General features: G+C 46.8%; 1 protein-coding gene across 4 annotated transcripts in view; it reads left to right on the forward strand.

Moving 5' to 3' along the window:
- The window catches only part of MCMBP (minichromosome maintenance complex binding protein), a 192,936-nt gene that overhangs the window by 105,013 nt on the left and 62,571 nt on the right, over positions 1-25,352 (forward strand). The window lies entirely within an intron of this gene.

Below are 25,352 nucleotides of genomic sequence, written 5' to 3' on the forward strand. Positions count from 1 at the left end.
ATTTAACAGCTTGTGTACAGTGTATGGTCCCTGCCATGCGGCCTGTAATTTATTCTGTAACATAGGGACCAACACCCAAACCTTCTGCCTCTCCTCATAGGCCCTCAGTCTGGCATTATGGTCGTACCAGACCTTCTGGTTGATTTGGTTCTGGGTCACGTTCTCATGGGCCAGGTTGCTCAGTTTTTGCATTCTTTCTGAGTCTCAGTTCACATTCGACCACTGTATGCGAACAGATGAGGGAGGTACGGCTCCCATTCTTTTCCTTCAGTCTCCACCAGCATTTTGAGCATTTGTTTTAAGGTCCTGATAATACGCTCACAGAGTTTGTCGGTTTGGGGATAATACAAACATATACATTTATAATTACGCGGGTACTATATTCATTTATCCTTGCGGAATGTACCCATAGTTGGTGTTGGGTTCTAAGGACTAATATGTATATGTTTGTATTTTCTGTTTTGAAACGGAGAGTCCGTGTTTTGAATATGGATTATAAGGCCAGGGAAACTGCCTGGCGGCAAAAGGGGTAGATCGCGGTGATAGCGTGGACATATAATATACAGGTATTACTAATTCTACATTTGGTAGCAGTTGTCATGGCTTGCCCTTGAATTGCTAAGAATGTGATCCGCTTCTGTTAGGTCCAGGTACTAAATTTAGGAGTAATGTGTCATTTGGGGCACTTATTATGATCTGGTTTCTAGCGGTCTCATTTATAATTACGCGGGTACTATATGCCATAGTGTAGCACCATTATTGGTTTATTTTTAATAATGTAGTGATTTATTCTGTCCATGTATCCAGCGGCTTTTTGATAATTTGAGGCATCTATTTGTGATTGTATGATGTATGAATTCTAATAAGAATAAAATTGTTTACATTTTGTACTCTACTTTCCTTGTGCCATTTGGTTATTCCTTCTAGTGGCATTTAGTGTTCATTTATCCTTGCGGAATGTACCCATAGTTGGTGTTGGGTTCTAAGGACTAATATGTATAAGTTCCTTGGGAGGTCTAGTTTCCAAAATGGTGTCATTTGTGGGGGGTTTCCACTGTTTTGGTACATGAGGGGCTTTCCAAACGCGACATGGTGTCCGATCTCAATTCCAGCCAAAAAAGTCAAATGGCGCTGCTTCCCTTCCGAGCTCTGCCATGCGCCCAAATAGTGGTTTACCCCCACGTATGCGTACTCAGGACAAATTGCACAATAACTTTTGGGGTCCTGTTACCCTTGGAAAAATAAAAATTGAGGGTGAAAACATCATTTTTGTGGAAAAAAATGATTTTTTTAATTGTACGGCTGTACATTATAAACTTCTGTGAAGCCCTTGTGAGTTCAAAGTTCTCACCACATATCTAGATAAGTTCCTTGGGGGGTCTAGTATCCAAAATGGGGTCACTTGTGGGGGGTTTCCACAGTTTTGGTACATCAGGGGCTCTCCAAACGTGACATGGCATCCGATCTGAATTCCAGCCAATTCAATTTTGCATTGAAAAAGTCAAACGGCGCTCCTTCCCTTCTGAGCTCTGCCATGCGCCGAAACAGTGGTTCCCCCCCACATATCAGGTATCAGCGTACTCAGGACAAATTGCACAATAACTTTTGCAGTCCAATTTCTCCTGTTACCCTTGATAAAATAAAAAAAATTGGACCTGAAGTAACTTTTTTTGTGAAAAAAGTTAAATGTTCTTTTCTTTTTTTTTTTTTTTTTCCTTTTTTTTTAAACATTCAAAAAATTCCTGTGAAGCACCTGAAGGGTTAATAAACTTCAATGAGGTTTTGAGCACCTTGAGGGGTGCAGGGGGTAAAGGGGTTAAAGCCCCCCTGCAGGTCGAGTGACAGGGGTCACTAAAAGGTCACCCGACCCGCAGATACAGGGGGCTTTGTTCTTCACCACAGGGGGCGTGGCGTGGCTTCACCCCCACGTGGCTACGATCGCTCTCATTCGCTGTTTCACTTTTAACAGCCAATCAGAGCGATAGTAATATTTCATCTATGAAAATTGATTAAATATTACATTCCAGCCATGGCCGATGCTACAATAGCTTCGGACATGGCTGCAGACCTAGATCCGACCCACCCCCCCCCGATTCACGCCGTCATCATCTGCTCCCCTCCCTGTTGTGAGTTCATTTTCCCCTTCACCGTCGATGTCTGATGAACTCCCTCTTCTGGTGAAGGAAGGTAGTGAGGCTGATTACCAAACACCTGATCTGGTAGATGATGACTGGGTAACAGGAAATTCTGACTGGATATAAGGCAGCCGACCTCCTTCTGAGTCGCTGGTGATTTCTCTGCTGGATTCTTGGAGACCAGTCTGATTCCTGCTTCCCAAAGATAAATTTTTGCTCTGCTATTGAACTTATTAGTTTTGTTTTGTTTACCTTGTTTTTTGGAGTTCAGCCATTCCCGGTCGGGGGTGTGCTGAGTTCCATTTTTGTCTCTGATCAGTTTGTCTCTTTGCTTTGTCTTCAGAGTTTACCTGAGTGCTGATAGTCTTTTTGAAGTCCTAGTGACTTCAGGGCCTGTTTTTCCTATCAGACGGTTGGGACATTTTTTGGTAGGGTTTTTTGCGGATTGCAGACAGCCGTTTTTCTATCCTGTCCTTTTTGTTTGGCTTGGTCCCCATCGTTTGCTCAACCTATCTTTCTATCTGTGTTAGTGTTTTCATCTTGCTTCACCGTCATATGTTGGGGGCTGCCTATTGCTTTGGGTGTCTGCTCTGGGGCAGTTTAGATTTCCCCTTTCTTTCTTTAGGCCTATTTAGTTCTCTGGCTGTGTTCGAGGGGTCTAGGGCATCGTAGGAACCCCCCACGGCTACTGTTGGTTGTTGTGGATAGGATCAGGGGTCTGCAATCCGATAGCTACCAACCTTTCCGGTTTTCTGGACTTAGCTTGTATTTTTGTTTTTTCCTCCTTCGGTGACTCATTCATAACAGAATCACCAGCCATACCGCAGATCCTAGGGTACTCAATAGCAGGAAAGAATTGTAAAAAAAAAAAAAAGTGTCTTTTTTTTTTTGTGTAGATTTTTTCCTCTCTCTGAGGCCGTAGGGGGAATTTTTTTTTTCTTTCTCAATTTAGAGCAATTGTCTGATCGTGTGGAGCAGCTCACTGCTGAAGTGCAGGGAATTTCCGCCTATCTTGCTCATTCACATGCTGCTGAACCAAAGATCCCTACTCCTGATGGGTTTTTTGGGGATCGGTCTAAATTTTTGAATTTTAAGAATAATTGTAAATTATTTTTTGCCTTGAAGCCTAACTCGTCGGGGAGCTCCGCGCAGCAGGTTAAAATTGTCATCTCTTTGCTGCGCGGCGATCCCCAGGATTGGGCGTTTTCTTTGAAACCTGATGATCCTATTCTTACTAATGTTAACGCATTTTTTGAAGCCTTGGGGTTGTTGTATGATGAACCTAATGCTATTGATCAGGCTGAAAAGGCCCTGTTGGCATTGAGCCAGGGTCGGGATTCTGCAGAGTTGTACTGTCAAAAATTCTGAAAGTGGGCGGTCCTTACTACCTGGAATGATGGTGCCTTGGCAGCTCTCTTTCGGAAGGGTTTGTCAGAAACCGTAAAAGATACTATGGTGGGATTTCCTGTTCCCTCTGGTCTTGACGATTCTATGTCATTAGCCATTCAGGTTGATCGGCGTTTGCGTAAACGCAAAACCGCACGAGAGGTGTTGCCACCTGTTGAACAAATGTCTGAACCTATGCAATGTGATAGTTTTGTCTAGGGCACAGCGTCAGGAGTTCAGAAGGCGTAATAAGCTGTGTTTCTTCTGTGGTGATGCCTCGCATATTATTTCTGTCTGCCCTAAACAAGAGAAACGTTTTGCACACACTTTTGCTGTGGGTGGTGTTCAACCTAAGTTTCTTCTGGCAATTACTCTGATCTGCTCCCTGTCCACATTTTCCACTAAGGCTTTTGTGGATTCGGGAGCAGCTCTGAACCTGATGGACTTGAATTTTGCTAAACGTTGTGGATTTCCTATGACACCTCTGCGGACGCCTATCCCTTTGAGGGGTATTGATGCTACTCCTTTGGCGAAGAATAAACCTCAGTTTTGGACCCAGGTTAGGGTTAGGGTTTTTGGTGTTGCATAATTTGCATGATACCATTGTTCTGGGGTTTCCCTGGTTGCAAATCCATAATCCAGTTTTGGATTGGAAATCTGTGTCTGTGGTGAGTTGGGGTTGTCGGTGTGCCCTTAGTGATGTTCCTGTTTTCTCCACCTCTCCCCAGTCGCATGATGTTCCTGACTATTTGGCTGATTATTATGATGTATTTAGTGAGAATGAGTCTGCGTCTTTGCCTCCTCATAGGAGATATGACTGTGCAATTGAGCTGAGCCCTGGGTGTAAATTTCCCAAGGGTCGACTTTTCAATTTATCTGTACCCGAGCACGAGGCTATGCGATCCTATATTAAGGAGTCGTTGGAGAAGGGTCATATTAGACCATCCTCTTCACCCTTAGGTGCTGGGTTTTTTTCCTCTTCGCCACGACAGCACCCACTGAGAGAGGGGATCCGCCCCCGGAACAGGAAACCTACAGAGAGATAAATGGGGCGGTTCCCCTCGCTCCCTCAGTTTGGTTTCCTGTTCCTGGAAAGGAACCCGCAGAAGAGGATGCCTGGTCTGGTAGCCGCCTGCGTGCAGAATATGAGCAGCAGGGGCCCCAGGACCGGAGGCAGCGTCAGGCGGAGAGGTGTATTCCCCCCCCCCCCCCCCCCCCCCCAGAGCTGGTGTAATGCAGGTGAGGCTGGAGGCGACAGTGGTGCCAAAGCTCACTGGGGGCATGGCTATACTTAACCCCCCCCCCCCCCACCCCCCCCCCCCTAGGGGGTAGACGCATTACTAACGCCATCGGGGCGTACTGAGGCCGCGCGCCCCCCCCGAGTGGCAGAAGGGCTTGAGCGTGTGTGCTGAGTGGCGCCGCTGGGAGTCATACCTGCGGCAGGAGAAGGACCCCGTGCGTGGAGGGGGGGCGCAGACGCGCGGTGTTGCCGGTCGCATCACTATTTGCGGTGACCCAGCGCTCCAGGAGAGGCAACCCGGAAGTGGAGAAGGACTTCCGGGATCAGGCTGAAGGCAGAGACCGCGGGACAACGCCCGCGCATGCGCAGTAGGGGGAGAGAGAGAAAAAAAATGGTGGACAAAAAAAAAAAGAGAGGAGGAGCAGCTATAGCAAAGGCTTTAAAAGGAAGCCACAGACACAGCGCTGGTGCTTCGCTCCCATTAGGTCAGCTAGTGGTATCCCCACTTGGCAGTAGACAGAGCAGTGCTACAAGGAGAACCAATAGCACCAGAAAAAGTGGCAGCTCTAGGAAGGAATCCAGTGGACCTTCCAGGCAAGATGAGCCGTTAGAGAAGAAACGTAAGGAAAAGAAGTCGTCCCATGCCTCGCCTCAGCCTGGGTCTCGGACACCGCAGCCGGTAGTTGCTGACGAAATTCACGGGTGAGTGTTTTTTTGGTCAGGATAGATAATTGATAGCCTTCTCTTTCTGGTCCATACCTTCTTTAGGCTAAAAGAACAGAGAAGGCGAAACATAGAGAGTGTGCCTTATGTTCGCAGCCCCTCCTGGATGGCCACCCAAAGAGATTATGCCAATCATGTATTGAGGAGGCCTTACAGGAGGAATCCTCACGAAAGAAGGAGGATATCCGGGCAATGATAAGAGAGGAACTACGGGCCTTAGGCAGTTCCAGTAGTCTAGGGGGTCACTCCTCCGTGAGAGAAATACGTTCGCCTAAAGGAGGAGTCTCGCTGGCGTCAAGGTCGCCGTCAGATACCGGAGAGCTAGATTCCGATAAGTCCCAGGAATACCTTTCCTCAGAGGACGAGGATCAGACGTGTTTCCCCACGGACAGTATCAGTAATCTTGTGAAGTCTGTCCGAAATACCATGGGGTTGCCGGAGAGTAAGGACCCCAAGACCCCTCAGGACATAATGTTTGTGGGTATTTCCCGTAAAAAGGTCCGAGCTTTCCCAGTGGTCCCAGCTGTAAAAGACCTAGTTAAGAGGGAATGGGAGAAACAAGGTCAGAGAACCTTCCTCCCCTTATCGTCAAAGCGTAAGTATCCCTTTGACGATGAGGAGTTAACAGCCTGGTCGAGAGCCCCCAAGGTGGATGCGGCAGTGGCCTCTACCTCCCGTAGATCCTCCTTGCCGGTAGAGGATTCGGGAACTTTGGCTGATTCTTCGGATCGTAAGACCGATACATTCCTCAAAAGATCTTGGGAAGCTTGTACGGCAGCCTTTAAGCCCGCAATAGCAGCCACTTGTACGGCAAGATCAATGTTGGTGTGGCTGAACGACTTGGAGGACAATATTAAAAATGGAGTAGCTAGGAGTAGACTTCTTTCCTCTATACCCCTCATTAAGGGAGCAGCGGCCTTCCTCTCCGACTCCTCCGCGGATTCTCTCCGGTTGTCGGCTAGAGCGGCAGGACTGACCAATGCAGGCAGGCGGGCCTTATGGTTGAAGGGGTGGAAAGGAGACACACAAACAAAAACTAGATTGTGTGCTATACCCTGCCAGGGTAAGTACCTGTTTGGTACGGAACTGGATGAGATTTTGACAAAAGCGGGGGAGAGGAAGAAGGGGTTCCCTAACCCGTATGTTCCGTTCAACAGGAGGGCCTACAGGAAGCCGCCGTTCGGTAAAAAGAAGGACTTTAGACCCCAGGACCGCTGGGGAAATAAGGACCCCAAGCAGAGAGGCAACCTATTCGGGAAACGTCCCTTCAGGGGAGACAGATCCCGATAAAACCGTTACACCGGTAGGTGGCAGGCTATTAAGATTCAGCCGCCAATGGATGAAGGTGACATCAAACCCGTGAGCCTTAGATATTGTGTCATCAGGCCTAAAATTAGAATTTGTTCGGTATCCACCGAACTCCTTCCTATTGACTTCTATGAAGTCCCGATCACAGCAGGAAGCACTGGAGATGGAGATTGCAGTACTGCTAACTAAACAGGTCCTAGTAGAAGTCCCAGACGACAAAATAGGGGTGGGCTTTTATTCTCTATTTTTAGTCCCAAAACCAGATGGCTCTTACAGGACTATAATAAATTTAAAGAAACTTAATACCTTCCTAAGACTGAGGTCGTTTAAGATGGAGTCGATTAAGTCTGCAATAAAGCTTTTGTTTCCCAGGTGTTATATGGCAGTCTTGGACCTAAAGGACACCTACTACCATCTCCCCATATATCGAGGGCACCAGAGGTTCCTTCGGGTAGCAGTCTGGTTCAAAGGTCGGATTCAGCATTTCCAGTTTGCGGCAATGCCATTCGGGCTATCCATGGCTCCTCGGGTATTTACCATATTAATGCTGGAAGTAATGTCGTATGTAAGGCTGAATGACACCTTAGTTGTCCCTTACTTAGACGACCTGCTCATAGTGGGGAATTCTGTTACACAGTGTGAAGCAAGAATAGCTAGGATTATCTCATCCCTACAAACACTGGGTTGGCTAATTAACTGGGAAAAGTCCAGACTAGTGCCTGTGACCTGTCAAAGGTTTTTGGGTCTGCAAGTGGACTCCGTAACTGAGGAGTGCTTTCTGCCGAACGCCAAAGTAATGGCCATAATCGATAAGATACAGAATGCTACAGGAAGACCTGTAATATCATTGAGACAGGGCATGTCCTTGCTGGGGTCTCTGATATCGTGCATTCCAGCGGTGCAATGGGCTCAGTTCCACTCCAGAGTACTACAGTGGGCTATTCTGCAGGAGACAGACTGCAGGGGCGGCTGGAAGGGAAGATGTCCCTATCGCCCGAGGTGGTTGAATCCCTAAAATGGTGGTTAATTCCTTCCAATCTATCGAAGGGAGTACAGTGGTGGGTGACTCCCTCCAAAGTACTCACCACGGATGCCAGCCCCTTAGGTTGGGGAGCCCACCTAGAGGAGCACATGGTACAAGGCTGGTGGCGTGAGAATGAAATAGAGGCCTCCTCTAATGTAAAGGAGCTGACAGCGATTTTTTACGCGATATCTCACTTTCTCCCGCAGTTAAGGGGCACCCACGTAAAGATCCAGACAGACAATACCACCGCAGTGGCCTATATAAACCGGCAAGGAGGCACGCGGTCAATGCCACTGATGTCTATCGCGGGAAAGATCCTGGAGATGGCTGAGGTCCATCTTCTCTCCTTGTCAGCACTCCATATAAGAGGAGTAGACAACTCCTGAGCAGACTATCTCAGTCGCCAGGCCCTATACCAGGGAGAGTGGGTCCTCAGCAGAGACGTCTTCGAAATGATAGCGTCAGAATGGGGCAGACCGGAGATAGACCTATTCGCAACCAGAGCCAACAGGCGCATAAAAAGGTTTGCTTCTCTCTACAGGTCGGACAACCCAGACATTCTAGATGCCCTCCAAGCACCCTGGGCATTCCAACTAGCCTATGCCTTCCCTCCAATGGTGCTACTACCAACAGTAGTCAGGAAAATAAGACAGGAGAGGGCGAGGGTCATCTTGATAGCCCTGTTTTGGCCAAAAAGACCGTGGTTTTCATGGCTGAGAGCCATGTCGGTAACCGACCCGTGGATCCTGCCGCTGCACCAGAATCTTCTCTCGCAGGGACCCTGCTACCATCCACAGGCCAAAGCCCTGCACCTAGCGGCCTGGAATTTGAAAGGGAGCTACTGAGGCAGAAGGGTTTCTCAAAAAACCTAATCAATACCCTGCTACAAAGCAGGAAGGAGTCCACGACAAAAATATATGCTAAAGTGTGGAGGAAGTTCCTGGCCTTCCACCCAACAAAACTAGCTGGTGAAGTACCCATTACGGCCATTCTAGAGTTTCTACAAAAAGGCCGAGAACTGAGACTCTCAGTAAACACTCTTAAGGTCCACGTGTCAGCCCTAGGAGCCCTGTTTAACTATAACGTGGCAGCAAATAAATGGGTGACTCGGTTTATCTCGGCTTGTCAACGAGCAGAACCGGTGCATGTGCCTCGGCTACCAGCGTGGAACCTTACTCTAGTTTTGGATGCCTTCACTCAGGCACCATTTGAGCCCATAAGCTCAGCATCAGTGAAGTGCCTCTCATTGAAAACGGCTATGCTGGTGGCCTTAGTATCGGCCAGGAGAGTGAGTGATCTTCATGCTCAGTAGACCCACCGTTCCTGTTAACAACACGAGACAGTCTCATTTTAAAGACGGACCCATCCTACCTGCCCAAACGGGCAACTAAATTTCATATGTCTCAAGAGATATGCCTACCTTCATTCGATGAGAACCCGTCAACACAGGACGAGGAGAAATATCACACCTTAGATGTGAAAAGAGCCGTGCTAGCCTATCTAGATAGGACCAGTCCCTGGAGGCAGAGTAGGTCTCTTTTTGTCTCATTCCAGGGCAGCAGGAAGGGGTCTGCAGTTACATCAGGCACGATATCCAGATGGATTAGAGATGCGATCACAATGGCGTATCTGACAAAAGGAGAAGACCCTCCACTGGGGATTAAGGCGCACTCCACTAGAGCCATATCCTCCTGGGCCGAGAGGGCGAACGTCCCAATTGAACAAATATGTAAGGCTGCAACCTGGTCTTCTCCGTCTACCTTTTATAGTCACTATAGACTAGATTTGTCCTCTACCGAGGATCTAACTTTTGGTAGATCAGTCCTTAACACGGTGTGCCCGCCCAAGTGATTATCTCTGGAAATCTCTCAGTGGGTGCTGTCGTGGCGAAGAGGAAAAACCGGATTACTTACCGGTAATACTCTTTTGTAGAGTCCACGACAGCACCCGCTCACTTCCCTCCCGTAAGAATTTTTCACACATGGGTCTCCTTGGTGGTGGAGATTGTGATTTAAGTTAGATATGTGATTAAACTTAGTAAACATAAAACTACATAGGGGTAAGATAGATGAATTGCCCAAATAAATTGACTAAAACATGTATGGCGGTTCCTCTGTTGTTCTTGGTAACACAAACTGAGGGAGCGAGGGGGACCGCCCCATTTATCTCTCTGTAGGTTTCCTGTTCCGGGGGCGGATCCCCTCTCTCAGTGGGTGCTGTCGTGGACTCTACAAAAGAGTATTACCGGTAAGTAATCCGGTTTTTTCGTGGCTAAGAAAGATGGGTCATTAAGGCCTTGTATTGACTATCGTTCCCTCAACAAAATTACTGTTAAATATCAGTATCCGTTACCCCTGATTTCTGATCTATTCTCCAGAGTTAAAGGTGCTTGCTGGTTTACAAAGCTTGACCTCAGGGGGGCGTATAATCTTATTCGCATTAAGCATGGGGATGAATGGAAGACGGCGTTTAATACTCCGGAGGGACTTTTTGAGTACCTGGTGATGCCTTTTGGGCTCACTAATGCCCCTTCTGTCTTCCAGTGCTTAATGAATGATATTTTCCGAGACTTGGTGGATAAATTTTTGATCATCTATCTAGATGATATTTTGATCTTCTCCAAGAATTGGGACTCTCATGTGGAACATGTTCGGACTGTGTTCCGGATTTTGAGGGAGAATTCCCTGTATGTCAAGGGATCGAAATGCCTTTTTTAGTCTACAGAGGATTTCATTTTTGGGATTTATTTTGTCTCCGTCAACTATTGAAATGGACCCGGCCAAGGTACATGCCATTTATGATTGGGTTCAGCCCACTTCTTTGAAGGCCCTCCAGAAGTTTTTGGGTTTTGCTAATTTTTATCGTAAATTTATAACTAATTTTTCTGGTATTGCCAAACCATTGACTAATTTGACTAAGAAGGGTGCTGATGTGCTGAATTGGTCTCCGGAGGCTGTTTCTTCCTTTCAGGAGCTGAAGCGAAGTTTCACTTCTGCTCCGGTTTTGCGGCAACCTGATGTCTCACTCCCGTTTCAGGTAGAGGTGGACGCTTCTGAGATTGGTGCAGGAACTGTTTTGTCCCAAAAAGATCCTGTAACATCTAAAATGAATCCCTGTGCTTTCTTTTCCCAAAAGTTCTCTCCATCCGAACGTAACTATGATGTGGGGAATCGGGAACTGTTAGCCATGAAATGGGCATTTGAGGAGTGGAGATATTGGTTGGAGGGAGCTAAACATCAAGTCGTGGTCCTTACTGACCACAAGAATTTGATTTACCTGGAGTCGGCCAAACGCTTGCATCCTAGACAGGCTAGGTGGGCCTTGTTTTTCACACGTTTTGATTTTGTGGTCTCTCTTCTTCCGGGCACTAAGAATGTCAAGGCAGACGCCCTCTCTAGGAGTTTCTTTGCTGATTCTCGTGTTGTGACCAAGCCTGCTACCATCTTAGGTGAGGGGGTAGTTCTTTCTGCCATCTCGCCCGATTTGAGACGTGCTCTGGAAGAGTTTCAGGAGGACAAACCTAAGCGTTGTCCCATTGGAAAATTGTATGTTCCTGACCAGTGGAGGAAGAGAGAGATGTCTGAAGTTCATTGCTCTGCATTGGCTGGTCATCCAGGTATTTTTGGTACTAGAGATTTGGGGAGTCGGTCTTTTTGGTGGCCCGCTTTGTCTCATGATGTCAGGAATTTTGTGCAGTCCCTTGGGACTTGCTCTCGGTCTAAACCTTGTTCTCGCTCTAGTGGGTTGTTGATGCCTTTGCCAGTGCCCAGGAGGCCATGGACCCATATTTCAATGGATTTTATCTCTGATATGCCTGTCTCTCAGAGAATGACTGTTATTTGGGTGATTTGTGATAGATTCTCCAAGATGATCCATCTTGTACCACTCCCTAAGTTGCCATCTTCCTCAGAGTTGGTGCCCTTGTTTTAGCAACAGGTGGTTCGCTTGCACGGAATTCCTGAGAACATTGTATCTGACAGAGGAGTTCAGTTTGTGTCTAGATTTTGGAGGACTTTCTGTTCCAAGCTGGGAATTCAGTTGTCCTTCTCCTCTGCGTTTCACCCTCAGACCAATGGGCAGACGGAGAGAACAAACCAGACTTTGGAGTTGTATTTGAGATGTTTTATTTCTGCCGATCAGGATGATTGGGTTTCATTTTTGCCCTTGGACGAATTTGCTTTAAATAATAGAGCTAGTTCTGCCACTTTGATGTCACCTTTTTTTGTAACTTTGGGTTTCACCCTCGATTTTCTTCAGGGCAGGTGGAGCCCTCTGCCTGCCCAGGTGTTGACACTGTGGTGGAGAGAATGCACCAGAACTGGGACCAAGTAGTGGATAAGTTGTCTCTCTCCCAGGAAAAGGCCCAGCGGTTTTCCAACCGGCATAGGACCATTGGTCCCCAGTTTAAGGTGGGTGATATGGATTGGTTGTCATCAAAGAATATCGCTATGAAGGTGGCTTCTCCAAAGTTTAAACCTAGATTTTTTGGACCTTACAAGATTTTGGAGATTCTTAATCCAGTCTCTTTTTGATTGGCTCTTCCTGTTACATTTAAGATCCATAACGTGTTTCATAAGTCTCTGTTAAAGAGGTTTGTTGAGCCAGTAGTTCCTGTGGTGGCACCTCCTGACCCGGTATTGGTTGAAGGTAATGTGGAATATGAGGTTGAGAAGATACTGAATTCTCGCCTGGCTAGACGGAGACTCCAGTATTTGGTTAAATGAAAGGGTTATGGCCAGGAGAATAATTCTTGGGTCCCTGCATCCGATATTCATGCCGAAAGATTGGTTCGTGCCTTTCATCGGGCCCATCCTGATCGCCCTGGTGGCGTGGATGAGGGTTCGGTGACCCCTCCTCAAGGGGGAGGTACTGTTGTGAGTTCATTTTCCCCTTCACCGTCAATGTCTGATGAACTCCCTCTTCTGGTGAAGGTAGGTAGTGAGGCTGATTACCAAACACCTGATCTGGTAGATGATTACTGGGTAACAGGAAATTCTGACTGGATATAAGGCAGCCGACGCCCTTCTGAGTCGCTGGTGATTTCTCTGCTGGATTCTTGGAGACCAGTCTGATTCCTGCTTCCCAAAGATAAGTTTTTGCTCTGCTATTGAACTTATTAGTTTTGCTTACCTTGTTTTTTTTGGAGTTCAGTCATCCCCGGTCGGGGGTGTGCTGAGTTCCATTTTTGTCTCTCATCAGTTTGTCTCTTTGCTCTGTCTTCAGAGTTTACCTGAGTGCTGATAGAGTCTTTTTGAAGTCCTAGCGACTTCAGGGCCTGTTTTTCCTATCAGACGGTTGGGACATTTTTTGGTAGGGTTTTTTGCGGATTGCAGACAGCAGTTTTTCTATCCTGTCCTTTTTGGTTGGCTTGGACCCCATCGTTTGCTCAACCTATCTTTCTATCTGTGTTAGTGTTTTCATCCTGCTTCACCGTCATTATATGTTGGGGGCTGCCTATTGCTTTGGGGTCTGCTCTGGGGCAGTTTAGATTTCCCCTTTCTTTCTTTAGGCCTATTTAGTTCTCTGGCTGTGTTCGAGGGGTCTAGGGCATCGTAGGAACCCCCCACGGCTACTGTTAGTTGTTGTGGATAGGATCAGGGGTCTGCAATCCGATAGCTACCAACCTCTCCGGTTTTCTGGACATAGCTTGTATTTTTGTTTTTTCCTCCTTCGGTGACTCATTCATAACACCTCCCCCTTCTCTCCGCTCCCCCGACCTTACGACCCCCCCCCCCCCCCTTTGGTACCTCCGATGCCCCTCTCCGGCTCCCAGTGTCCCGCCGTCCTGCTTCATGGGCGCCGCCATCTTGGAAAATGGCGAGCGGAATGCGCCCGCCGGCTACAGATTCATTCATTCATTTTGATCACTGTGATAAACTCTCACAGTGATCAAAATAGAATGAAAAGTAAATTATCCCCCTGTTTATCACCCTCATAGGCAACTATTAAATATAGAAATTTTTATTTTTCCATTAGGGTTGGAAGTGGAAATAGGGTTAGGGTTGGAAATGGGATTAGGGTTAGGGTTGGAAATAGGGTTAGGGTTGGAAATGGGACTAGGGTTAGGGTTGGAAATAGGGTTAGGGTTGGAAATAGGGGTGTGTTGGGGTTGGTTTTAGGGTTAGGGCGGTGGTTAGGGGTGTGTCGGGGTTAGGGTTGGAGTTAGAATTGAGGGGTTTCCACTATTTAGGCACATCAGGGGGTCTCCAAACGCGACATGGTGCAACCATTGATTCCAGCCAATTTTACGTTCAAAAAGTCAAACAGTGCTCCCTCCCTTCCAAGCCTCGACGTGTGCCCTAACAGTGGTTTACCCCAACATATGGGGTATCAGCGTACTCGGGAAAAATTGCACAACAGCTTTGGGGGTCTAATTTCTCCTGTTACCCTTGGGAAAGTATAAAATTGGGGGCTAAAAAAATTTTTGTGGGAAAAAAAATTATTTTTTTATTTTCACGTCTCTGCGTTATAAACTTCTGTGAAGCACTTGGGGGTTCAAAGTGCTCACCATACATCTAGGTAAGTTCCTTGGAACGTCTAGTTTCCAAAATGGGGTCACTTGTGGGGGGTTTCTACTGTTTAGGCGCATCAGGGGCTCTGCAAATGTAACATGACGCCCGCAGACCATTCCATCAAAGTCAGCATTTCATAACGTCACTACTACCCTTCCGAGCCCCGACGTGTGCCCAAACAGTGGTCCCCATCCACATATGGGGTACCAGCGTACTCAGGACAAACTGGACAACAACTTTTGGGGTCCAGTTTCTCCTGGTACCCTTGTGAAAATAAAAAATTGCGCACTAAATAATTTTTAGAGGGGAAAAAAATATTTTTTAATTTCACGGCACTGCGTTATAAACTTTTGTGAACCAATTGGGGGTTCAAAGTGCTCACTATGCATCTAGATAAGTTCCTTAGGGGGTCTAGTTTCCAAAATGGGGTGACTTGTGGGGGTGCTCCAATGTTTAGGCACACAGGGGCTCTCCAAACACGACATGGTGTCCGCTAACGATTAGAGGTAATTTTCATTTCATAAAGTCAAGTGGTTCTCCTTCCCTTCTGAGCCCTGCCGTGCGCCCAAACCGTGGTTCCACCCCACATATGGGGGCATTGGTGTACTCAGGACAAACTGGACAACAACCCTTGGGGTCCAATTTAGGCGCACAGGGGCTCTCCAAACGCTACGTGGCAAACGCTAAATATTCCAGAATGTTTTCCATTCAAAAAGTCAAATGGCGCTCCTTCCCTTCTGAGCCCTGCCATGCACCCAAACAGTGGTTTATGACCACATATGAGGTATCGGTGTACTCAGGAGAAGTTGCACAACAAACTGTAGGATCCACTTTATCCTGTTACCCATGTGAAAATGAAAAAATTGATGCTAAAAGAAAATTTTTGTTGGAAAAATTAAAATGTCCAATTTTTCTTTCCACTTTGCTTTAGTTCCTGTGAAACACCTGAAGGGTTATTAATCTTCTTGAATGTAGTTTTGAGTAGCTTGAGGGGTGCAGTTTCAAGAATGGTGTCACTTTTGGGTATTTTCTGCAATATAGACCCCCTCAAAGTAACTTCAAATGTGAGGTGGTCCCTAAAAAGAAAAATGGTTTTGTAAATTTTGTTGTAAAAATGAGAAATCACTGGTCAATTTTAACCCTTATAACGTTCTAAGAAAAAAAAATTTGTTTCCAAAATTGTGCTTATGTAAATAATAATAATAATAATAATAATAATAATCATCTTTATATAGCGCCAACATATTCCGCAGCGCTTTACAGTTTAACAGTTTCAAAACACAAGTCATAAGTAACAACGTTAACAATACAAAGTAGTAGATGTAAAGTAGACATGTGGGAAATGTTATTTAGTAACCACTTTGTGTCACATAACTCTCTGGTTTAACAGAATAAAAATTGAAAATTTGAAAATTGCGAAATTTTCTACATTTTTGCCAAATTTCTGATTTTTTTTCACAAACGCAAAAATTAGCCACCTTAATTTACCACTAACATGAAGCCCAATATGTCACGAAAAAACAATCTCAGAATCGCTAGGATGCGTTGAAGCGTTCCTGAGTAATTACCTCATAAAGGGACACTGGTCAGAATTGCAAAAAATGGCCTGGTCATTAAGGTCAAAATAGGCTTGGTCATGAAGGGGTTAAACACTTGGGCATTCAGGTGGCACTTCCACTCTCAAGTTATGTGGACTTGAACCTGACTCCATTGTTGGGTAGGTTCAGGAGTAAAGTAGGGGCATGGTGTAAATTACATCTTTCAGTGGTGGGAAGGATACGTTTGATCAAGATGATTCTGATGCTCCAGTTATACATGCTTCACAATGCCCCATATGGTTTCCCAAAAGATGGCTCCGTACCATTAATTCTTTATTTATGGGTCTTGTGGGGGGGGGGGGGGGGGGAGACAGCCGAGGATTAGACTTGAAATATTGCAGAGGCCCAAGGCGCTTCTGAACCCTTGGATCTATTATCTAGCACCTCAGGGCCAACAGAAGAGGGGTTGGAGGGAAGCAGTTGGCATGGGTTCAGTACAAAGATGTTGGCTCAGGTGTTGGGAAGGATCCACTGGTTCAGGGGCTGGAAGCAGGTAGCTTTAGGAAAATGGGATTGTTATACTGCACTATGGCACTGGTACATAAGGTTAGAGAGGCAATAAAGAAGATAGGGGAGTGGAACACCTAACAAATTTTTTCCCGATATGGCAAAATGAAATATTGCCGGAGTTTGATAAAATGGGAGAGTTTAAAAATTGGGAGAGACTGGGAATACAGTAGATGGTTCAGATACAGAACACACAAGGACTAGTGTATTTTGGAAAATTGCAGGAGGACTATGGGCTACCGGAGGTCTGTAGGTTCCAATATAGACAGCTTAGATATGCCTACATAACACAGAGCAAGACAGTTAATATGGAAAACCATAAAGATATACTGGTGGACTGTTTCATAGAATCGTAGAGTTGGAAGGGACCTCCTGGGCCATCTGGTCCAACCCCCTGCTCAAAGCAGGATTCGCTAAATCATCCCAGTCAGATGTCTGTCCAGCCTCTGTTTGAAGACTTCCATTGAAGGAGAACTCACCACTTCTCGTGGCAGCTTGTTCCACTCATTGATCACTCTAACTGTCAAAAAGTTTTTTCTAATATCTAATCTGTGTCTCCTCCCATTCAGTTTCATCCCATTGCTTCTAGTCTTTCCTTGTGCAAATGAGAATAAAGTTGATCCTTCTACAATGTGACAGCTCTTTAGATATTTGTAGACAGCTATTAAGTCTCCTCTCAGTCTTCTCTTTTGCAAACTAAACATTCCCAAATCCTGCAACCTTTCCTCATAAGACAGGGTTTGCAGACCGGTCACCATTCTGGTCGCTCTTTTCTGAACTTGCTTCAGTTTGTTAATGTCTTTTTTAAAATGTGGTGCCCAAAACTGGACACAATATTCCAGATGAGGTCTGACCAAAGAGGAGTAGAGGGAAATAATGACTTCACGTGATCTAGACTGTGTGCTTCTGTTAATACATCCTAGAATTGCATTTGCCTTTTTTTGCTGCTGCATCACACTGTTGACTCATATTCAGTCTGTGATCTATTAGTATACCCAAGTCTTTTTCACATGTGCTGTCACTTAGCCCTATTCCTTCCATTCTGTATATGCTTTTTTCATTTTTATTGCCCAGATGTAGTACTTTGCATTTCTCCCTGTTAAAAACCATTCTGTTAGTTGCTGCCCACTTCTCCAGTTTATTTAAATCTTTTTGAATCCGCTCTCTCTTCTCTAGTATTAGCTATCCCTCATAGCTTTGTGTCATCAGCAAATTTAATCAGTTTACCCTCAATTCCTTCATCTAAATCATTGATAAAGATGTTGAACAATACAGGGCCCAGGACAGAGCCTTGTGGTACCCCACTTGAGACATTCTTCCAAACCCATGCTGACTCTGTTTAATCACTTCATTCTTATCCAGGTATTGACATACATGTTTAATAATTTGTTCAAAGATCTTTCCTGGTATAGAAGTCAGACTCACCGGCCTATAGTTGCCTGGGTCCACCTTCTTCCCCTTTTTGAAGATAGGAACAACATTTGCTCTTCTCCAGTCTTCTGGCACTTCTCCTGTTCTCCAAGAGTTTTCAAAGATTATGGAGAGGGGTTCAAACATTTTTTCTGCTATCTCCTTCAGTACTCTGGGGTGTAATTCATCTGGACCTGGAGACTTGAATTCATTTAGGTTAGCTAAGTGTTTCCTCACTATCTTTCTGTTTATAGATATCCTGGATTCTTCTATTCCCTTAATAGGACAGTGAATAACAATTGATGTTACATTTCCTTTCTGAGAGAAAACAGATGCAAAATAGGAATTTAAAAGTTCGGCCTTCTCAACATCCTGTCTTACCATTTCATCATTTTCATCCTGTAAAAATCCTATAGCATCTTTGACTTTTCTTTTACTTTTGACATATCCCCAAAATCCTTTATTACTGCTTTTGACATCTCTTGCAAGCCTCAATTCATTTTAAGCTTTAGTAATCTGATTTGTTCCCTGCAGGTTCTGCAGACAGCATTATATTCTTCTTTAGATATGCCTCCCTCTTTCCATTTTATAAACATTTTTTTCTTCCTTTTTAGCATGTGCTTAAGTTCTGTGTTCATCCATCCTGGTTTCCTTAAATGCTTCCTATTCTTCCCTCTTTTTGGAATTGTTAACAACTGTGCTTTGAGAATTTCATTTTTCAAGATTTCCCATCCTTCCTGGACATTTTTGTCTTTAAGGATATCCAGCCATTGGATCCCTCCAATTCTCTTTCTGAATCCCTTAAAATCTGCCTTTCTGAAATCTAACCTTGACGTCTGAGTCTTCACAGGTCTTCCGCCTCTAGTTATCCAAAATTCTAAAATGGCATGGTCGCTACCTCCTAGGGTCCCAGCCACTTTTACCTCCTCCACCATTTCCTCCCTGTTTATAAGGATTAGATCCAAGGTAGCAGTTCCCCTTGTTTTCTCCCCTACCTTTTGGAAGATAAAGTTGTCAGCAAGAGAAGATAAGAATTTCCTTGACCTGTTAGTTTTGCCTGAGAGAGATTCCCAACAATTGTCTGGATAGTTGAAATCTCCCATGACAACTATGTCATATTTTTTGGAGAACTTGGCCATCTGATGCATAAAGAGTTCATCCATATCTTCAGCTTGCACAGGCGGCCTGTAGTAAATGCCTACAATGGTGTCCTTTCCATTGTTCTGTCCTTGTATTCTTACCCAAACAGTTTCTACAGAACTCCCAGTCTCTGAAGCTTCAATCTCTGTGCAGATATACGCGTTTCTAACATACAATGCGACACCTCCTCCTCGTTTATCAAGTCTGTTTCTTGCAAATAAGTTGTAACCTTCTACAACTTTTCCTCCAACAGGGACACAAGCTTGCATTTGTGGCATGTGAAGTTTGGCTTTTCCACTGGTAAATCTGTGAACATGTAGCAAGAAATGCAGCTCACCAAATGGCTCCTGGCCTCTTCCATCTTGAGATTTCGTAAAAACCATGAAAGATGAGCCAAAATTCGCGCGCCGATATTCCCAGAAGGCACTGGGAATATGCAAATGATCTCCTCAAGACTCTTCCCCTGGTTTGCGCTGAAGGGGGAACAAAAGGAGTAGTGTCAGATATTTATAAGGATTTAATGTATACCTTCTTAAGTAATTACCCGATTAAAGCATAAGAAAAATGAGAGGAAGGGTAGGGGGTGGATAAATGGGATGTGATCATGAAATGTGTAGGGAAGGTGACCGGACGGACGGACTAGTCAGAGTGAAGAAAGATAGGTTTGCACGGTGTAGGTAGGAGTCAGTGATTACAGTGGGGAAACAACTAGGAAAGTGTAGTGGACTTGCAGTACCTTGGGATGACCATTAGATGGCAGGGTGGAGTGTGAGCAAAGGACTTTACAGCAGCTTAGGGCTTTAGAAACCGTTGGTCATGGGGGGCGTGGTGACAGTTAGAGTGACAGTTTCAAGGAACCGGGGGAGTTATAAATACTGAGGGAGGGTTCCAGAAAGTTCCAGTCCCCAGGGGGAGCTCAAGTGACAGGAGGACTACGACAGTCTGTGCACTCTGAGGAGAATCCAGACCAGGGGGACTGAGGAGAGAGGACGTCAGGGGGGTGGTCCTGACAGGAAAGGACCGCAGTTGAGACGAGGTACTGGGTGTAAGACACCGTATGTGACACGACGACTGAGCAGTAGAAGCGCTGTTGGTTAATGGGCCTAAGGCGGCCACAGTGACGGAACTGTCAGGAGCGTCGACAGTAAAGGAGGGGACGGTGTGTGCAGACACGTCTCCAGTGTACGGTGTGAGAAGTGGCTCTGGAAACGGAGGGCCGCGAGGTGTGCCGTCAGTCGGACGGCAAGTGAAGAAATAAACTTGGACCTGTTGCACCCAGAATCTGCCTCCATCGTGTCTGTTGTCATCTCTGCGCGGTATAAAAGTAGGACCACCCCACCACCGACACTACATTTGGCGTAGTCGGCAGGATCGCCGCCGCTAATACCCCATCTTCTGCGGCAGACCTGCCTCAAAGAATGGAAAAGGACTTGGACTACTCTGTTTGGATTACAATTACCTGTGGATTACAAATGACCTACCTGTGGAATACAAATGGGAAGCGCTGTGGCGGATCTGTGTGGCCAGCAGAGGATCCGGGGCGGTACCAGGTACTGTGCAGTATGGCGGTGTTGCTTCAGCGCAGAGGAGAGGTCCGGGTGTTTGCAGTCGTGTTGAATGGACTGGGACCCCCTCCATCGTACCCCAAAAGGAAGCAGTATGTGCCTGGAAATCGACGCTTCCATATATTGGACCCTGACAGGATGGTGGAGAGGCCTGCCGACACCTCACCTCACAGAGGGAGTGGCACAGAAGAAAAACTTGGCTGCGGCTGTCTGATGCCATTCGAGTGCTGCCCAACGGACGGTATGAGACTCTGCAGGTGTCGGGGCATCGGCCGCCTAGAATGGCAGTGGCGGCAGGAGAACGAGCTGAGACAGAAGACGTCATCTTCGGGTCCATGGGCAAGAAGAGGAATCTGTGCGGAGCCCGTGCGGAACCAGAAGGAGCGGTCGCCATTGATACCGGCGGAGAGTCTCCCCGCGGAGCCCCTGAGTCTGGAAGCTAGGCCCGCTGAGCAGCGAGTTGGAGAGCGGAGGCTGCGGGATGAGCCGTGCGGTGGTGTGACGGAGGCCGTGGCGCCGGGGAAGGTGAGAGTTCCCCCGGCCCTGCCGGCGGCTTCACAAGCGGCCCCTATCATTTTGCCACAACACGCAGCCTCCAGTGTACCGGAAGGCCCGGCTGCGGAGGGCCCTATGCTATACGTGGAATTGAGCAAGGCCCTATCTCCCGTTCCCGAGCCTTCCCACCCGCAGTCACCAGGGCGGAGCTTATTTACAGAAGGCGCGGTTGCGCTCCCTCGGCCGGTGTCAGCCTCATCACCCCAACCGGCCGTTACTCCGGCTTTGCTGGAAGTTGTGGATGCGGTCTACCCTGCGGCTGCGGTAATGCCAGTATTGGAACCGGCTAGGGTCTGTTTAACGGGCCCTGTGGACCAGCCCTCCGGAATCACGGCTGCTCCCATCCACTACCCGGCCCCAGCGGCTGCTGGGCCACAGATATCGACCGCCTCTGCCCCGCGCCCCTTCTCGGCAAGGTCCCGCCCACCGGACTCTGGGACTGGCGCGGTACCCTCCGTTTGGGTTGCGGAGGTGGTAAAACAAAAGAAGGTTTGAGAGCAGGAGGTATGGAGCCTGCTTCATTCAAAAGGGGAGGCTGGCATGGCGGTGGAAAGATCACGGGGGCGGCTGGTGTACACCAATGTGGCTCGGGGGTATGGCTTCATATGTGATCAGACTGGTCAGAAGGTATACGTGAACGTAGCCTCCATACGCCACGGCCGTGCCCTGGAAATAGGGGACTTTGTCTCTTATTATAAAGAATACTGCCCCCGCGGGTATTATGCGGTGGCGGTACTGGCGGTACCTGAGGAACGCGAACCCCCGTAAAGAGGACTGTATTGGACACTCCCTTCACCCCAGGAGTTTCACGGCTGTGGGCCCCTTGCTACCGGCCATCAGGAGATGGCCTGGACTGTCAGAGTCTGAAAGAACAGTTCTAGTTTTAAAAAAAAAAATGTTTTATGTGATTAAGCTGTTTTTTTTTAGAATGTTCCTCTTACAGGATGTTATTTTACTGATTTGGAAACTTGACAGAACGGGGATACGAAGACAAGAGGGAGTGTTCATGTCCAAGGAAGGGGGAGGGAAAAGGAGTACTGGCGATGTTTATTGTTGAACATTGAGTTTTAAAGCAAAAGAAAATGAAAAAAAAAATAATATAAAAATGGGTACTTGTGCTATTATAAAGTTGTTTATTGTATAATATGCCAAGGTAATATGCAACAGGTCCGAGTGCGGGAAGGTCTGCGGGACCAAAAGAAAGTGTGAGATCCGGTAGGGATCTAAGAGTTGAGGTCTGGGAGACCGGGACGCCGACCATGACATGTAATTGAATGAAGGAAAATGAGTTGGAAGACGTGAGAAAGACAGCCGTCCTAGGTCAGGTCCCCAACACCACGGACACCCCTGAAGAAGGAAAAGCGGGCACCGGCAATGATCTGGTAGGTGAGTGGCCTCGATCATGGCGTACCGGATAGTGAAAGGTAACAGTAGGGGAGAGTAGGGGAAAGATACATGCCGTAGAGAGAATACGGGTGTACCTTGCCCAATTTGAAAGATGTTGTCATGTGGCGTGCGCGCTGGTGAGAAGCAGTAGGCTGCTCAGAGCATAGTGCTCCCAGTATAGTTCGGCCCCCGCAGATAGTGGGTTTGGCTCAACTTCTGGTCCGACAACAAAATGTAGGTGTAGATTCAGAACGACGAAGGCAGGGATGACGATTGTCAAGGACGACAATGGACAAAGGAAGGGGGAGTGTAGGGAAGGTGACCGGACGGACGGACTAGTCAGAGTGAAGAAAGATAGGTTTGCACGGTGTAGGTAGGAGTCAGTGATTACAGTGGGGAAACAACTAGGAAAGTGTAGTGGACTTGCAGTACCTTGGGATGACCATTAGATGGCAGGGTGGAGTGTGAGCAAAGGACTTTACAGCAGCTTAGGGCTTTAGAAACCGTTGGTCATGGGGGGCGTGGTGACAGTTAGAGTGACAGTTTCAAGGAACCGGGGGAGTTATAAATACTGAGGGAGGGTTCCAGAAAGTTCCAGTCCCCAGGGGGAGCTCAAGTGACAGGAGGACTACGACAGTCTGTGCACTCTGAGGAGAATCCAGACCAGGGGGACTGAGGAGAGAGGACGTCAGGGGGGTGGTCCTGACAGGAAAGGACCGCAGTTGAGACGAGGTACTGGGTGTAAGACACCGTATGTGACACGACGACTGAGCAGTAGAAGCGCTGTTGGTTAATGGGCCTAAGGCGGCCACAGTGACGGAACTGTCAGGAGCGTCGACAGTAAAGGAGGGGACGGTGTGTGCAGACACGTCTCCAGTGTACGGTGTGAGAAGTGGCTCTGGAAACGGAGGGCCGCGAGGTGTGCCGTCAGTCGGACGGCAAGTGAAGAAATAAACTTGGACCTGTTGCACCCAGAATCTGCCTCCATCGTGTCTCTGTTGTCATCTCTGCGCGGTATAAAAGTAGGACCACCCCCCCCAGCTCGGCACCCCACCACCGACACTACAAATGCATACCTCAACTGTCACTGAGTGAGCCGGGCAGACTCTCAGATATATGTGCTCCATAGAATATATAGGACTCCAGAACGATTGTATAGGACTGGACTGAGACCAAATTCTGAGTGTCCTTGATGTCAAGCTGAAGGGGCTGGGATCCTCCGTATGTTATGGCAGTGCCCAAAACTGAACTCATATTGGGTATCAGTTGGTACACAATAAATATAGGTTGGCAATAGCTAGATTGTTATATCGCCTGGAAATTAAAAACCAGATATTGGATAAACGAAGAACTGCCGACGCTGCGGGAATTTCTTAGACAATCTGATGTTATTTTAAACATAGAGAAGAATATTTATAATCAAAGAAGGGGGAAAAAGGTTTGAAACATTTTGGAAACCAAAGAGAGAAGATGATCCCGAATGAATGCTGTATCCTTGATCACTTGCTGTTCATATATGTATGAGGGGGGAATGGCGGTAATTTTGAAATATGTGACCTTGTTAAATTTGGCAATATTGAGATTGTCTAATGAAATGTAAAGTGCTGCGGAATATGGCGGCGCTATAGAAATAAAATTTATTATTATGTTTAAAATTGTTAATAAAAATCTATCTGATTTAAAAAAAAAAAAAAAGTAATGAAGTAAGGTTTGGGAGTTCTGAGAACATTAAGTACGGCAGCCAGGCAGAGAAATGGTTAAGGAAGTGGGTGGGTGAGCCTGGGGGCCGGTATATGACTGCTACACTGAGGGAGAGGGGACAGAAAAGCCTGATGGTGTGAACCTCAAAAGAAGGGAATGATGGTGATGGAACTGGGGGGATGACCTGGAAAGTGCATTGTGGGGACAGGAGTATGCCGACTCCACCACCAGGTCTGTTTGTGGGTCTCGGGAATGGGGGAATTGTAAGCCACCATGGGAAATGGCAGCAGGGGAGACGGTGTCAGAATCCTGAATCCAGGTTTCAGTGAAGGCCAACAGATTCAGAGAGTTGATCAGAAAGTAATTGTGCAGGAAAGGAAGTTTTGTTACATACAGACCGTTGTTTCCAGAGGGCACAATTAAAAGGAGATGAAGGAATGCAACGAATATTAATAAGGTTAGTACAGTTTCAATGTGAGATAGGGTAGGGGTTGGGGGATGGTGGACCAGGGTTGGGGGAGATTGTCCCCTGAAATCAGTAGGAGTAGGAAGATAGAGAAGTTTTTTTGTGCGATGTGTTTGGGCAAGATGAGCTGAGGCTTTTCAGAAAGGTGAGACTTGCATGGGAGCTGTACATGGGAGAGGGAAGTATAGAGGGGCTGATGTGTATGAGTCGTGATGGAGGAGGAATGGGCGGTGAGTGTGGATGGCGAAGGAACACAGGAGGATAGAAATAAAGCACATGGATAAAAGAGAGTACAAAATGTGGGTTACCTGTCTCCTTCCCTGATAACTGCCTTGGATTAACTGCTTCTTCTAGATGCTTAGCTACTGGGATGCTTGTGTGGGGTTCATGCTCGCATTCCCTCAGCAAATCTATTCACCTGATTGCGTTCGAGATCACATAGGTTAGTGATAAAGATCAGGCACCCTCATGATTGTACGTGTGAAAGATCCTTAAAGGGAACCTGTTGGCAGGATTGTGCACAGTAACCTACAGTCAGTGTCAGGTCGGCGCCGTTATACTGAATACAAAGATACCTGGTGATGAAATCCGTCTTGTGGTTGTTGTGTAATTTTGTATTTTCAGTTTTGAGTTAATGATTTGCTCTTGCTCCGGGGCGGCCTGTGGGCGGGTCTGTAAGGGGGACTTCATGTGGTG

This window comes from Dendrobates tinctorius, unplaced genomic scaffold (genome assembly GCF_039654945.1).
Source record: "Dendrobates tinctorius isolate UK_male_01 unplaced genomic scaffold, ASM3965494v1 ptg000443l, whole genome shotgun sequence".
NCBI classification, from domain to species: Eukaryota; Metazoa; Chordata; class Amphibia; order Anura; family Dendrobatidae; genus Dendrobates; species Dendrobates tinctorius.